We start from the raw sequence: 14,630 nt of genomic DNA, 5'->3' as shown, positions 1-14,630 counted from the left end.
TCACCTTCCAGCATGCCAGCATCCATTTCCCAATAATTCATCCTTCTCATCCATATATGCACACAGCACGATTTAGCAGACATCAATAGTTACATCACTACTTTCCTTCTGCAAGGTTCATTATATGAATCTGAAAATTCTTTAAATGAGTAATATTTTCCGTTACACCACATGAAATGAGGCTCAGAAGCAGTTCAACACTGATGTCATTTAAAGCTAAATGGAGGAGGAGCAGCAGAGACCACCAGGCTTGTAATTGATGTATCAATTTTTATTAAATACTTTACATGGTTGTGTGTGTGTGTGTGTGTGTGTTCTCAGCTTCAACGTATTGACATATTGCCATTTAAATAACTTGTGGAATCAGCCCAACCATGATGATTTTAAATAAACCAGGTGTGAATAATGTGCAGTTCTGATGTGGGCCGTGTGGGCTCAGCTGTGACTCCGATGTTAAGATAATCAACTCAGAAAAAAACAAAAAAAAAAAAAAAAAAAAAAAAAAAAAGTGCCTTCTATTGCAACCTTAATTTGCCAAATTTACATCCAAATGCTTTCCTCCTGGTTAACGGAAGCGAGCAAATCCTTTCCTTCTACTGCTGTCTTGTGTGGTCACAAAGCTTTATGTGGTGTTTCCAAGTGATAAATGACTCATTGTGCTTTGGGATTTGGTTGTTTTCACTTAGGGATGCCATTTTACTAACAGGCTTATGGCTATAGACAGTGCCAGCTGTTCCCTATCTAATATAGTATGTTTTGTAGAGCTCTACTCCAGTAGAGGTACAGAGTAGGAATGGGCATCAAGAGATGATACAGCTACCAAATAAGCTTGGCTTACCCGATTTGCTTGGAATGCATGTCAACTGATTGTGTTTTGCTGTAAAAACTGTGCCTTTGAACACATTTTTATTGTAATCTTATATAAAGATTCTCCTTTTCTAAAAATTTTATAATTCTCAGGTTTACTTATGCTGTGCTGCATTCAAAGCTCCTGATGGATTGCACTGAGTCTTTGATTTAATCCCTCATCCTGTGCATGCATGGTGCAGTGGTGGACCAAAAAAACCCTCAGGAATAAAAATGACAGGAAGGAAGACCTCCAACAGAATCAGTTTCAACTGTTTACAGAATCACCTCAACTGTTCAGATTGAGTAAAGTAAGAAAACAAAACACCATGTCCCCAAACAGAATATTCTAAAAAGGGAAAATATTACAATGTTAAGCTACAAATGTTGGTTTAGCTTTGTTGCCATCAGCTACTCTGGAACTTTTAGTGTTAAAATGAAGGCTGCAAAAAAATAAAAATGCTAAAACATAAATTGGACCACTGAATCACAATCCCCAGAGGCATAAACAAAAATAATAATACGTAAAGATGAAGAAACAAAAAGCATGTGCTGGAAAGCTGCTCCTTCGCTGTCCCAGTACTGTCATTCCTGAAACATCTCTGCAGGCAGTACCCGATGGTGCCAAAAACACGGCAGATTGGACGAGCAGCTAATAGAAAAAGAAAAGAGCGAAGTTGCCGATGAACTGACCTCCTGCATAAACCACTAGTGTTCTTGTGAAACTGAGTGATGCATGAAAATTGCCATCACTGTGAGTGATGTGGTGGTTAAATAACTAAGAGGATGCTGACCACGAGAACGCCAATGAAAATGAATGACATGCTGCAGAACAATAAGAAAATACTTCAGCGTGCTGCTCTGAGGAACAGCCTGTCTGAAATGCATTTTTCTTCCGATGGGACAGATGATTATAAAATATTTTTTAAAAAGTGCATGAAAGAGATATGGAAAAATTAAACAAAAGGAACAGGAAGAACAGATTTAAGTAGAGGGATGTAGAAATAATAAAAAGACAAAGTAACAAAAGGCTGGTCGATAACAAGCCCTTACATCCTTATGAATTAAAACTGTTGGGATATTCCCCTTCGTGCAAGAGACAACACACAGAGGCACAACAAAATATCAAAACACACACAATAGCCCCTGCAAACAACTGAAGATTAATGGACTGCATTTGGCATCATTAGAGTGATGTGGAGTTCTTTTAGCCTGGATCTGCCCAGCAGCGATTCCTCTAGCAAAGATGTCTTTTCATATTATTATACATTAAGAGGAAATGATCAAACTGGCACGCTCACACAAATTACGATTCCCTACTGCATGTCTGTGTCCATCTATCCATTGACATTATCAGTATGCGTGTTTGGAAGCTGCGTGAGAATGTGGGAGGACAATGACGAGCAAACAATAGGAAACAAGACTCGGTAAGAACAGAGATGTCAAATTGCTTCCCTTATCCATAGTTCCCTAGTCATTCAAGGGAGAAGCAACCACAGAAGGTAGGGGTACTGGTATAGGCTGCTATCGTCACAGGTGATCCAAACTGAACATTTTTAAAGTGAAATGGAAACCAGCTACCAGTGTAGAAGATGCTTTTGTGCAGTGATGCAATAATAATTTCATCACATTTAATTATGCCACGATTGTCATGCAAGACAACGATTTATCATATGCATCCAAAATTCAAATCCTTGTGCAACTTAAATCCTCTAAAGAATCTGCAGTACTTCCCAGACAGGAATGTGCACTTCAACTAAAGATCTTATAAGACATAGCTGGGAATCAAATTTAACTCAAAGATGTGTTTGTATAATGAAATGCTGTTTCATATAGCTGTTTAAAAAAGTGTAAAGATGCTATGCTCTGACGTGACAGTGCATAGATGTGGTAGGTTTATTATTTTCTGCCACTACCTGGCAAAGTGAGGGGGTAAAAACTTTGGCTTCTAATTACTTTGTTTGCTCTGAAAGTCCTGTACATTTCGGGAGGTGTGAATATGCAAATAAAGTATGATGCAGATCAAAGCAAACTCTGGTCTGCCCATAAATGTAGCTCTTGGTTAGCTTTAAGTGAACCAAATGCAGGAAGTTGACTGCACCGCAAAAGGTATTGTGGGTAAACGACCAAAACAAAATGTGTTAGACAATAGCTGGCTCTGGCTAGGAGAAATGTCTACAGGTCAGATGTGAAAGTGCAAAAAGGTTCTTATAGAAATATGGTTAACCCAAGACTGCTAGTATCTGAGGCTGCTCCATGTTTTCCTTATGTGGTGGAAACAGAAGTTGTCCTGCATTTACCAATAGCTGAGCAAGTTTTCACTTTGTTGTTAACACAAATACGAGAAACCATGTTGCATGTTTCCACTCTGAAATGAGTTGTCAAGTAGTCACACGGGGAAGTTGTAATAGAATCACAACATGCCTAAAGATCCCTACCACTAGCTGCGAAATGACAAACAACTGTAGCAGAATCATTGTTCCTGTGTGGATAGGGCCTTAAACACTAAAACACGATGACTCAGCAAGTCAACCCACTGGTTTGAGAACTTTTACCTCTGACTGAAACAAATGCCTTCAACACAATTTTTCTTGCATTTTTAACAGTACTTTAAAACTTGTCCAGCAACATTCCAGCACATGCACAACAACCTCCAGCTCGCACATGAAGGTCTGAAGGGGGGGGACATCATGGAAACCTAAATTTGTGTCTAGTGCAAGACTTGGTGCTGATGGCATGAAATCCACAAATACACCCATAGCTTTACCAATTCATTTTAAGAAATGAGACATCCTTCAAAAACATGTGAACAATATTCAATAGTCCAAGAAAATAACGGGAAGAAGACAGAGACTGGGCTCAATTTAGACAAGTGAGATCGATGTGAACTCACTTCTTTGTAAAATTTAGGTTTGAGATTTATTTGATACCACTGTGCGTGTTAATCACTTTAACACATTGCCCAAACAACCATTCCTGGTTTAGGTAGCACATTAGCCTGTGAAAGGAGTGTTAACTCCTACTTTCCGTTGCTAGATAATCATAAGAATTTTGTGGGCTCTCTCATCGAAGGTATACATAATTTAAAATGATTTTGGGCAAAATTTGCCCAGATTTTCTGTGAATACTTCCCTCTTTAAATATCAAAACCTGATTTTAAAAATAGTGGGAGGATTGACATGTAGCAGAAGGAACTTTGTTTTCACTGCGTGCTGGTATTTCATTCCATTATCAGAAACATTACCTGCCCTGTCCTTGTTAACAGAGTTCTGTTTACTGTAAACTAAAGGAAGCAGGGTCCTCAGTGGAGGAAAGAGCTGAATGACTTTGATGAATAGTAACACTGTTTGTATGAACATCTTTCTACAATTATGCCAAGAAAATGGATTTAAACAAAAACTTTTGACCCATAAACACCAATGACATAATCTCATAATAAATCTAAGACTGAATCAAATGGCAGGAAATAAGGTAAATAAATAAAATAAATGCATCCAAGAAGAAGCAAAAAGATCATTTGTGTTGTACTGAATGAATTAATGCCACATACTATATACAGTGCTGTTTCACCTTCCAACCAGGATGAAACTTGGCCTCTTCTGGCCATTTGCCACACACATTTATGACTGACCCAGCAGTAGTTACACTGCAATGGCTACAAGCTTCGACAAACTTATGTGCCTTTACGTGTGTGGTACATCCTCAACTAGACTAAGAAAAAGCCTAAATCACCACCTCGATGAAGACCCTCTCAAAGGCCACCCGAATATGATCTTAGATATGACAAATCAGTTTTATTTAAGAAAAAAGCTAATCTGAACACATCTTATTGTGCAAAATCCTAAAATGAAACAGCAGAAGCACTTAAATTTTAAACATTTTAAAAGAACCCTGGTAACGCTTTATTTCTACTGGCATACATATTTCATACTCCACAGTGGATGTGCTACAGTTCCTCTATGTCATGCCCATAAAGCCTTGAATGAAGTCAGCTGGAAAAGAACTGTTTGAAAAGCCTTGATGGTACCTGCGTGATGTGCCAAGCTTTTCTCACAAGACGAAGCGTCTGTAGTGTCACATCAGGGAAATGAAAAGCTGCCGTCTTCCTGCTCTAGTATTGTGTGTGCCACATTTACAGGCACTCTGAACCGATGTGCAACGCTCGGCTACTGTTGTTTGCGTGTTTAAAACCCAAATACATTCGGATGATAAGTGAGGTTTAATCGCCGAATTTGGCGTTGATCAGCTAGAGAAACTCCAAAATAGAGTCCACAGTGTCACACAAATCTGTTCTGCACTGAAGCGCAAAGGCACTCCACCAACCCAACCGTATTGCACAGTTTGGCGCAAAGGATGGGAGGCCTGCAGAATTGCGCAAGTGTGCTTCTCATTTCGTATTCATCCCTCACTGCTAAAGGACTGCTTAAAGGAAATTTTCGCCGGTGTGGTGCATGTTTGACACTTAACTTCCACACTGAACGCCTGTTTTGTTTTGTTTTTTGTTTTTTTTAAGGTGAGAGCTCGTGTATCTGAACGTGCTCCGAATCCCTAATTATCACTCCCCCATAAATAGGAGATGCAGACGGTTTGACTTCGGAATGGAAGGAGAGGGAAATTTAGTGTTAGAGGAGGATGGAGATGAAGGGCGAAAATGAAGGGGGACCCTCTGGCATCTTCTCCAGCTGCCCATTCAAAAATAAACGATTAACACTTTCCACGTTAGAGTGCCAATTGATTTCTAAACCACTGGTTCACTATGTCTCCTAGTGACAGAAGATGAGAAGCGCCGCGTGGAATGCCCGGTGGGCGAAGATGGGACGGGGAAACGTGCCCACAACGCATCCAGACCCATCCGACGCATGGTGCCAAGTCTCCATTTGGGGTTCCGAGGGAAGACACTGCCCCGCTGCATCCCATTCATACCACCTCCCTCAACCCCGGGGAAAGGGGGGGAAAAAAACTTGCTTGCACCACACAATGCAGCGAAAAGAGGCACTGACCCCCGCAGTAATCACTATTAACATCGTAAAAAGCACCAAGGAAACTGGAGATTGTCCTACCTTTTTAAAATCGCGCGAGTATCCTCACTCCAGAGATGACTGTATTAAAATCAGCACTAGAGCTCTTCTTGTAACACAGGCAAGTAGGAGTAGTAAGAGGAGGAGGAGTGGTAGTAGAGGTAAGCCAGCAGTGGGGAATGGTAATGGAGACGCAGGGAGCTCTTATACGCCAGCCAAGACGGCGTACCCACAGACCGAGACGCACAAAAGGAGGGAAGAGTAGTCCGGATTCCCATGCACAGACAGTTTTTTTATTATTATTATTAGTATTTGTAGCCGTTATCTTCTGCTGTTGCCTACTCCTTGTTTCCATGCAGCGCGACCTGAGTGACCCGTATGATCGGATGACCGGAGCGGTGCTTCATCAGCAAACCCGCATTTGTTGAGACGAGGCGCGCAGCAAAGCGGACCTCTTCCTCATTCTTCCCTTCCCGGTTTCCCCCCCTCGCTCAGTGCAAGCGCAAAAGAGAAAGAGAGCGAGTGTATGCGAGTGGGAGTGTGTGAGCACCAGTGTCCGCGTGTGAGCAGGTCGCTCCTTCGTCTCTTTTCTCACACACCGACTGAGGATTAACTCGCCCTCCTCCCTCCTCCTTCAACCGTGGTTTGCCCCCCTGAAACACGTCCCATCACACTTTTCTGGCTGTACTTTACTCCTCTGACATCAATAGTCATTATACATCTGGTGCGTTGTTTGAACGAAGGTGCTCATCCACAATCTTCATTTGCGATACCAAAACCATTCCGAATAAGCTCTCGTTAAGCTTGAGTCACACTGGTAAAGCAACCTACGGCTAAAAATAAAATGAAATAGGGCGTCACGCGTAATTAAAAACAACAATAAGTGACCGTACAAAATAAAAGCGTCAAGATTAATCCAGATAACCAAAAACTTTTGTTCCATTTATTGTACTTGAAATTTTAATCTTAACTTCTAATGGGGTTCAAGTCCAACTCAGTTAGCTCTGAGAAATGAAATATAAAACTTTAAAGTATATCTAATGAACTTTAACTGACCTGAATCATATTTATAATATTAAGTACAGCAAGTATACTGTAATTGAAGTTGCTCAGAAAATCTTTTCAGTCATAGCCTAATGGTCAAATGTCTTGTCTTTTCTCCTAGGTCTTGAGAAAATGTATTATGGAAACAGCAAGAGGGGTTATTTAAATAAATAAAAGGACTTAAAAAGGCTGCAATGAGAATTCTTCACTAATCTGAATTGACTCAAACTGCAGAAATTCAATAATTTGAAGAAAGGGCTTGATAGCTTATAAAACAGTACGAGACTGCATTAAACAAAAAAGCTATCATACTGATATACAATGAGCTTCAAAGCAATATTACATAATTTTCTGACCTTAAAAACTCTGTGCTTCTGACTATGGTAAACTGAGATTCATTACACACACTGTGGAAGCCACTGTTGCCCTGCAGCATCCCTAGACAGACAAACAGCACTTCACAACTTTTTTTGCTTTTCCCCCCCAACCCAGATCATCATGTGACAGCTCTAATTTTGTTTCACAGCATCATTTTCAATAGCAACATGGCTCATTCTGCAAGAAAAAAAAAACACAGTAAAATGACATTACCAGAGGAAGTACGGAAAAGATAAAGAAAATGACAGCAGGGCAGAATATATGGATTCCAACTTTAATAATGAATGACGAATAAGACTGATTGTTAAAAAAGGGGGGTTATAATAAAGATAATGTAGCAATAAATGGTTAATTATTTAATCGAATCCATCAACTAGAAAATAAAGTTTTCATGTAGCATCATCCACCAGAAAAGGGTTCAGCCTACATGTTAAGACAAAATGTAGAAGTTCAGTCAGACAGCAGGTTCAATACAGAGCAGAGCATAAGTCAGTGGACATTTAGAAAACAAATTGCCTCTTTTTTTAACATTTGTTTGAACACATTTCCAACAATTGCCAATATTGTTCTGCAAATATAAATACATATGAGTAAAGTAGGACTATTTCAATTTTATTATGGCAGATTTTTAAAGCAAAACTTACAATTTATGTGAGAGATCAAAATCTGGCTGTATTTACCACAACAAGCTGATATTCAATTGGACCCCCTCCCACCAGCCTGAACCCATATTATTTTATACATTTCATTAGATGACACACAAAAGTTAAAGTTTATTACAACTACATGATTTTTAATATTTAGTGTTTGTTTCAGCCGCAGCTGTTTGGAAGCAGCAGTCACATTCAGGTTGGCCAGGAGAGCAGGTGGAACATAACATTGCTCATTTTTATCATCAAAACTGGTCTTTATAATAAAAATGGGATCTGAGTAATGGGGGCCTGTGTCCCTATGTCTAGCAATGCCTCTGTTCACTTGTCATTTCCATTAACTTTTACATGCTAAAATTCTTAATATCAGTCCAAGTATAGTGACTCAAATACAGACATTGAGACTTACCTCATAAAGGACCACGTCCTGAATACAAATAGCTGAATAAATTAAGGACGGGAAAAAACTGGCAGGTTTTTGCAATAGTAACTCTGAATCAAAAACAGAAGTCCAAAAACATCAAAGCAGAACTGGTTTAGCCCCAGTAAAGTGGTACAGTCAGTCTAATGAAACTTGTCTGAAAAGTGTCCCTGCTCTCTGGAGTTAATTGAAAATGAGGAACAGCTGGGTTGGCAGGTGTTTGAGTCATGTGACCTGGGAGGGAAGGAGGCTAACTCTGGCTGTGTTCATGTTATCTACTTGTTCACTAGCTCATTCACTACAAGGTGTTTGCTGCACAGCAGTCTCACTAGAGGATGAATGGAAGCAGGTGTCCACACATTTTGGACACCACTTGGTTGTAGCATTGCAACATCATTACGCACCAGATACTCGTAATTACTTTTGTCTCTTAAACAAACGGCAGAACATCTGCACCGCATTTAATTCCTCTGACACCAGTGTTGCCATTTTTGAAAAGGTACTTATAAAGAACATACTTTGCAACAATAAAATAATAATTCTTCTAATAAAAATATATGTGCATGCAACTTTATCTTTAACACTAACACAAGCCTGATAAGGAACCCACAGCTCAAAGAAAAGTCTGAAGTATAGTTTAAGATATATTTTAGCAAACATCTCTAAAACTTTACTTAGTAGGCACAGAAGAGAAGAGTCACTGCACAGTTCAGACACATTGTACCATTATCTCCAGGCTCTTTCTGTGGAAAATCATCTTTATTAGCAGCTAACATTAGCACTAAATGCACAGCTGAGAGGTGGGACACAATGCATGATAGTAGACTATTTATTAGTCAATAAATAAATAGCGTTCCCTCTAACTTGAATGGAAGTTAGAGATGAATATTCAAACATTACAAAATGTCAGATTAACTTATGCTGGATCACAAAAACGTGGACTTTCTTAAAAAAAAGCCTCAGTGAGCAAAAACAGGTGCAGAACTGCATGTGGTGGTTGGTGTCTTAGTGCTTTCCTCACTGCGATCTTAGCTCCTCCTGGCAAGGGAAGGGTGTGATAGTTACGAGAGGAAGGATGCACCTTTGTCGCTCTTAACTCCTCCAGTAGTCCCACCTCTTCACACTGCAAGATGAAGGGAGGATTTCCAGGTTGGGGCAGAAGAGAGAATGTGAGGAAGCATATATTTGCATTATGAAGCACACCATGACAGCAGGATGTTCCTGAAACACACACTATAAGAATAAGGAGAGCGACTCTGAGGGTGGTAATACCTGAGGAAGACAGAAGAGTAAGGGAAAAGAAGAGATAAGCTTGCTTATAAAGGAGCACAGGAAACTCACATCCGTTCATTCAGGAAATTTGACATGACTGACAATTCCAGGCTGGAAAAGAGCCCTAAAAACTGAAGTGTCAGGAGCAGCTATTTTAGTAACCCAACAGGATTCCTTGGGGTGATTATTGAACCAGAAGCATCAATCAGTGAAATGGGAGGAAATTTATCTGAGGGGTTTGATCCAGGAGGGTTTTAAACTGAGACCTGAACAGACCAGCTGACAAAAGAAGGAGAAGATGTTTTAAATAGGATGATAGAAGCATGTTCTATGGACTTTGATGTTATGTTTGTAATCGTTTGCTAAATTAGTTTTTTTTTTAAATATTTGCTTTTGTATTACTTCTTTTCTGTGTTTAATTATTTGTCCTATTTGTATTCCATTTTCTTTTATTTAAGTGTCAATTTTAAATCCAGCAGGTATTTCTGCATCATTATCCAACATGATGCATTATTATTATTAGACAATCTATTGAAACTCAGCCATGATCTTTTTACTAAATCAGTGAGCTTCACAGTGGCTATTATGCCTAAAGCTAAGCAAAAAAAGTGGATTAAAAAAGGAATTGAAGAAAATAACTATCACAATATTGTCTTGAACTGATAGTTAAGATTTGTAAGTCTTGCTACTTCCCTCCACTTTACCTCCACCTCATGAGGATTGTTTTTTAAAGAAAAAACAATCCAAACAAGGTTTTAGGTTATGAAACGGATGGCAAGCTCGAGACTCAAAAACCAACATGTTTGAGCAAAGAATGACTGAATAACAACTGGAGGCTGTAAAATAGAAGTGTAAGATTAGCTAGCTGAGGAGTATGGGACAAACTCATCAGAAGCATTAAAAACAGAGCAGAAGAACGAAGCAGCTGGAAATAGGTTGAAGTGAATGGCTGGTTATTGAGGTTATGAGACCCTGATCCACCTAACAGAGGATTGTCAGAGTTAATGACAGACAGGGTGGCTGACAATGGTCTAAGAAGAGTCAATGAACCCAGGCAGGCTTGAGGGAGCCATTAGTTGATGTCCCTGAAAGATGACGAGCCAAGATCCCACTGATCCTGCCTGTCGGTACAGACTGTTCACCAGCTGATTTGCTAAAGGCTCAGCAGGGTGATGGCACAGTGTGGGGAATCTGACACATGAAGGGTTTTTTAAGGAACAGTAACAAATGACTGCAGTGACTGTTCAAATGCAGACTCGGTTTGGCAAGGAAAGCCTTTGCAGCTCTGATTAACACAAGAAAGTTAAATTTTTATCCTGTTAATTCATAATTTACTAAATCTGCAGCATAGGATGTCTCCACAGAGCATAACCATTCTTTCACCCACCATTCAAACAATGCTGCTGACACCAGCATATCATATGCATGTGACATGAACAAAAAACACATATGGTGGCCATTTAGCTAGAAACATTTAGCGCTGATGCAGCTGCTGTTTGAGGACACCCATGCCAGGAAAACAGTCTTGACTAATTAATCATTTCATGCCATGTTTCCCAGAAATACTTATATTGTGCAAGCTCTGTTTATGGAGCCATTTTGAAACAGGAATATGTTAGGGTTAAGCAGCAAAGCAGCACTTTTAATAGTCGAGGGGTTGGAGTGAGGCGAATATTCAAACATTTTGCTCTTGTGTTTCAGGAGGATTTTTCAGACTGGGAAATATTGGTGTAAAGTCTTTAGAGAGCAGACTGAGAGGCGTGCAGCTTCTCTGCAGGGAATCATTTTATTAAACTGTCACTATGATTATGATAATGCTTCTGTTTTGAAAAGGATGATTTACATTTTAGTATAATTTGGATGTGGCAATGTAAGATATGGGAAAGACCTCTTGCTAAAGATGGCAATCTATCATGCAGTTACAAAGAGAGTATACTCTTGGGCACACACACCGAAACACACATAGGTAATATGAATAAGAAAGTTGCTTGTACTACATAGAAAGAACCTAAAGTTATAGGAGTATGCAAAAGTTATGGCACAGCAATTAAAAAAGTGAATCATCTGCATCACAACTGGGTTTGCAGTGGTGGTGCATCAGATTTATTATCTTAATTCATGCCTGATGCTTGGGGATGGGTGTGTGTGTGTGTGTGTGTGTAAAGATTTTGATATTGACACGATAGTATCCAAAGTTGTGGCAGATTTGTCAGCTGCACATCTATGATGAAAATCTACCGTTATACCAAATCCCAAAGCTGCTCTACTGGACTTGTTTTAAGGTTTGTGACATGGTGCATTATCCTGCTGGAAGTAGCCATCAGAAGATGGTACACTGTGGTACCCAATACTCAGGTAGGCTGTGACATTTAAACCATATTAAGTTGGTACTAAGGCACTCAAAGTTTGCCAAGAAAATATCCAGCATAGAATAAGAGCACCAGCAGCAGTCTGCAGTCTTATGCCAAATTCTGACTCCACCATCTGAATGCTTCAGCTGAAATTAGACTCATCTGCTCTGTTCTGCTGTGCAGCCACACCTGCACAAATACAACCTTCACATAAAAGTAAACAGAATAAAAACCTTTTCCTGCATCAATAATTTAAAAACCAGGGCCAGAACTTTGCAAATTAACAAGCCTGATGAGTTTTAGTTTTAATCTGTTGACGTTTAATGAAAATTTCAGCTATTATTGAACAAAATTAGCTTTTAAGGAAAATTTAGCAGACAATACTTCTCTGCCTAATTACACTTTGTGATCGTTTAATAGCCAATGGTCTAAGAAACTTTTGGAGGGAAAAATAAATCACACTTGTCATGAAGAGACCTCTACATGGTCACTTGGACAGTGTTGAAGTTTTCTATGCCAACCAAAATTTCTGGTTTGGGGTCTTTCCCTGGCTTTCTTTTTTCATATTTCTTATTTTCAAAATGAAAGAAATTGGTGTAATCTTTCTTAAAGTATTAATTAAACATATCAATTTGAACCTTATTGGTAATCAAATCATAGTTTTTTACATGTATTAATTTATTCAGGATGAAAAACACAATACGAACACAATAAAGACACAATATGTAGTATTACCTTGGCTGAGGACTGCATTTACATTTACACATTTACATTTCAAACAACACATTAAAACTTTAAATACAAAATTATAAAAATTTAGGAAACACATTTACATTTACAAAAGTTTCCTAAAAGGTAAAATTTGTTTCTAAATTTGCAAATATGTTTTATGATTTATAAATGTGTTTCCTAAGTTGAAGTTGGTTTTAAAATTGTTTGAAATGTGTTTTTTATATATATAAATGTGTTTTGCACTTCTTATCCACCAGAGAACCTAGACTCTAGAATCCTTTGTATAAACCATGGTAAATAAGATAAAAAAAACAAAACAAATGAAAGTAATAATAAGAAGAATATAACAATCTATAAACATATAAATTGAAAATAAAATAAAATAAAATAACAGTATTATTTAAATAAAGACAGTAGAATTAATCCTGGGACAACTATGGCAGAGTTACAGTGATTTAAGAAAGTTTGCCATTTTCCCAAATTTAAGAAATTTCTCTAATTTAAGAAAGAACATGACATCTTTAAGCCACAGTGATAGAGATGGTGATTTAGAGCAGTGGTTCCCCAAGACTTTGAACATTTAGAGTCATTGTGACCACACATGTCCATACACTGTCCCTATTTTAAGGGGAAAAAACATAAGGTTATGTGTTGTTAATTGAACTTTGCTGTAATGAATGACAGGACTCAGCCAGAATACATTATTATGGTGAGAATCTCAATTTTGAAAGCATAAAACCAAGCATGGTTTCAGCACATGGTGGTGCAGGGGGTCCATGGCTTTTTAGTGTTTGCATGAAGGGGGTCTTCAAGGAAAATAGGTTGGGAACCCTTGATTTAGAGGCCCTCCAGAGGAGTTGAATACGATGCCTGACCAGAAGGGAAGTAAATGCTATTTACCTATTACTGTAAGCAAGAAATTTGAGGTTGTTCAGGAGATATTCCAAATATAGCAAGAGGTTATCTGGGTCCTTAGAACCATTGTTAGTATTGTAATCTGTCCAAAAATTGTGTAGCCTGGGACAAAAGAAAAACATGTGGCTCAAATTAGACGAGGAGGCATGGCACCTGTCACATTGGTCGATGATGCTATATTAAATATTTCAGATAGTTTGTGCTGTAACTCTGTGCAACACCTTAAACTCTTTAAGCTGTAGTCTGGCAGAAGAGAGATGAGTGTATAGCATGCACAACTTTATACCACCAACTATCTTTCAAATCTGTAAGCTCATGTTCCCAAACATTTTTAGTTTTGACAAGTAGAAAAGTTTAAAAAAACCACAAGTTTATTATAAATCTTAGATATGGTCTGATAGGGGTTTAAAATCAGGTCTTCTCATGATTGGTTGTTAGGGAGAAAGGGATGGAGTTTATTCACTCATCTGTCAGCAGTGAGAGATTTGAATTTGTGCCCAAACTTATGCATATCACGGAATCACAAGCAGTCACCCCTATTTGCTGAGATGCACAATGACACACAAAAACCTTGAATGAGAAAAATTCTGCTCTGTTAGGATGCAGTGCTCCCCAGCACACAGCTCAGATTAAACCTCAACACTTTAATTCTTCTTGACACCCACAGTTAAGATAAAAAGCCACTAATGGCTTATTTGTCAAACTGCTACATAACATCTTGGTGTTTGGTAAAGCAGAGTTAAAGTCAAATGACCATCAAAGCAAAAGCACAGTGCTTCATTTAATTATCGGCGAAAGGAGACAATAACCTTAATGGATAGTATCATTTTTGTTTGTACAAATTATGTTAAATTTTGAACAAAATCACCATAGTCCAAGTACATTTAAGGTCAAAATCTTGTAATCTTATAAAGACAAAGAGCACAAGAGATGCATCAAATTCTTTGTTGTTTCATGTAGAACAGAAATGTGCTTCTGAAGTCTTTATGCATTCTTTCCTTCA

At 38.5% G+C, this 14,630-nt stretch overlaps 1 protein-coding gene across 3 annotated transcripts in view; it reads right to left on the bottom strand.

The window, feature by feature from the left end:
* slc8a1b (solute carrier family 8 member 1b) overlaps nucleotides 1-8,542 on the bottom strand; it is a 148,646-nt gene extending 140,104 nt beyond the window's left edge. Inside the window, exon 1 of one of the 3 annotated variants that reach the window (XM_042010409.1) lies at nucleotides 8,346-8,542. The gene's annotated coding sequence lies outside the window, so the exon portion shown is untranslated. Of the gene's footprint in view, nucleotides 1-5,906; nucleotides 6,211-8,345 lie in introns of those variants that run through there. The other 2 variants (XM_042010407.1, XM_042010408.1) reach the window with 2 other exon arrangements.
* Between the last annotated feature and the right edge of the window lie 6,088 nt (nucleotides 8,543-14,630).

Source organism: Melanotaenia boesemani, chromosome 16, assembly GCF_017639745.1.
Source record: "Melanotaenia boesemani isolate fMelBoe1 chromosome 16, fMelBoe1.pri, whole genome shotgun sequence".
NCBI lineage: Eukaryota > Metazoa > Chordata > Actinopteri > Atheriniformes > Melanotaeniidae > Melanotaenia > Melanotaenia boesemani.
This window is presented reverse-complemented; position numbering and strand designations above follow the sequence as displayed.